At 32.0% G+C, this 2,167-nt stretch overlaps 1 non-coding gene across 1 annotated transcript; it reads left to right on the top strand.

The window, feature by feature from the left end:
- Nucleotides 1-1,780: 1,780 nt before the first annotated feature.
- On the top strand, nucleotides 1,781-1,883 carry LOC126594651 (U6 spliceosomal RNA). Its single transcript, XR_007613382.1, has one exon. It is a non-coding gene; the product is annotated as a U6 spliceosomal RNA (small nuclear RNA).
- The last annotated feature ends 284 nt before the right edge of the window (nucleotides 1,884-2,167 follow it).

Here is a 2,167-nt window from a genome sequence, read left to right as displayed (position 1 = left end):
GGTGTTAGTTAGAATTCATCTGCCTAATTAAGTATTTAGATATATAGATGTCTTGCAGACTCAGCACAACAGGGAGCTTATCTGTCATTTAGGACCCTCAAACATCTTAGAAAAAGAAGATGTAGTCATCATGGCACCCCAAACATTTTCAAATTAAGGTAACCCAAAAGATGTACATTACGCTAACACATATTACTCTCAAGTCCTATGTACATCGACCTTGCAACTACTGACTCAGACCCGTGTACCCTTCTAAACTTTATATTTATTTTTATTTTAGGAACTGTTATTAGCACTTCATAAATCTTATTCTATACTCCTTATAAATATATTTTTCTTTCTAATTATAAAAAGTTTGGAATATAAAATAAATTTTTTAGAGTGCCAACAACAATTCTCTTTATTTTTTTGTCATAAAACAGCCTTAAGGCTATATTACCTGCATGCAATGGCTAGAGTAATTTTTATACTACGGCAGTAGGATGTGCGTAGTGACTAGATAACACTTGAATAAACGGTGACAATCAATTTTAAAAACGTCGCACTTCACTAAGAAAAATTGAAATCAATATGTTCCATTTGCTTTTAGATTATACGATTTCCAGAGCAACTAAACTGTCCGCCAAACAATAAAACCTAGTTTTAATATTAAATAGTTTATACACTTTAATATTAAAAGACTACTTAGGCACATAAAATGTTTTAGATAAAATTCAGTTTTATGAATTTATTCTCAAGTTCAACCTGAGATTGCAAGAATCTTTTTCTTCATACTCTCACTCTACATGGTACAACAAAGCAAGCCTAAAGACACAAATACTCACACTGATAAAGAAAAGAGAAAGAAAAAAAAGCTTATTTTGATGAATGAAACATAAAATCGGCTGTTTGGAGGCTCCACATGAAGTATAACTTTTTTTTTTCTTTTCAGGTTGTATCAATTTTAATGATGCAATACGACTAGTGAAACTCTAAACCAGAAGATAAATTTTCAGTATATAATAACTACCAAACCTATGAAGATATTTCATTGGACGTCTACCTAAAAGTATAGACATTTCGCACAAACATGAAAATATTTCGTTTGGGATGTACTGACGTTTTAAAACAATTTCGGTACTACTGAAACACTACGATAAATCTTTTCGAAAATTACGTGCTTTCAGTTGGAAGCTACTGACTTAATAAAATCGTGTAGTGCCAGGGGAATGTGAGGGCAGTTTGGACAAGTTTATGAGTATATTATATAAGATAGTTCTTCGTATATGTAGGCGTGGGGTTTTCCCTTTCTGAAAATCTCATGTATAATATCATGATTCTGCAATACAAGATCTGTTGCGTGCAAAATAGCATGTAGTGATGATTAATTAACCGAATAGCACATAAATTAAACGACATATTCCAACCATATAAAACATTAGAGATATAATAAGCATCTATTTAAAAAAGAAAATTTACATGAAGGATCCAAATTTTACAGAGAATTATGTCAGAGAGAGAGTCGTGTACGTTAAACGTTGTGGTATATTATTCGTAGTTGATCATCATGGTGGGATAAGAATATTCTAAACCCCTCATCATGTTGGCTACTTTGATTAGGTTAGCAAGTATTAAGTATACATAACATGATAATTATTAAAGATCAATGATTCAATGTAGACAAAGACCTTCAACCTATATATGTCTGCAGGTACTCTACAAAGGTATTTCTGTTAACAACGACACAACATTTTGATGCACATTATCTCAAATAATATGATAACAAGATATCCAAATTTATGTCCCTTCGGGGACATCCGATAAAATTGGAACGATACAGAGAAGATTAGTATGGCCCTTGTGCAAGGATGACACGCATAAATCGAGAAATGGTCCAAATTTTTAGAAAAAAAAAAGATATCCAAATTTATGGAAAATGCCAAATCTTAACGTGTTATCATACAAAGGTAGTGAAGTCTTTTTTTCGTGGTGTTTATAGAGTAGTTTTTTTGCTTGTGAAGTTAAATTTTCACGAGTGCTATTTCCATTGGTGGTTGGATGTGAGTCATTTGTAGTTGAGGAATTATGTTGTATTTCTCATGGGATTGTAATTCTGAAGGATGTTTTATTCTTTGGTATGTGTAGCCTCTGTTGAAGTGTTACTCCGACATTCTTTTTGAATGATACG

Source organism: Malus sylvestris, chromosome 12, assembly GCF_916048215.2.
Source record: "Malus sylvestris chromosome 12, drMalSylv7.2, whole genome shotgun sequence".
NCBI lineage: Eukaryota > Viridiplantae > Streptophyta > Magnoliopsida > Rosales > Rosaceae > Malus > Malus sylvestris.
Note: the sequence above shows the minus strand (reverse complement) of the source record. Positions and strands in the feature narration are given on the sequence as shown.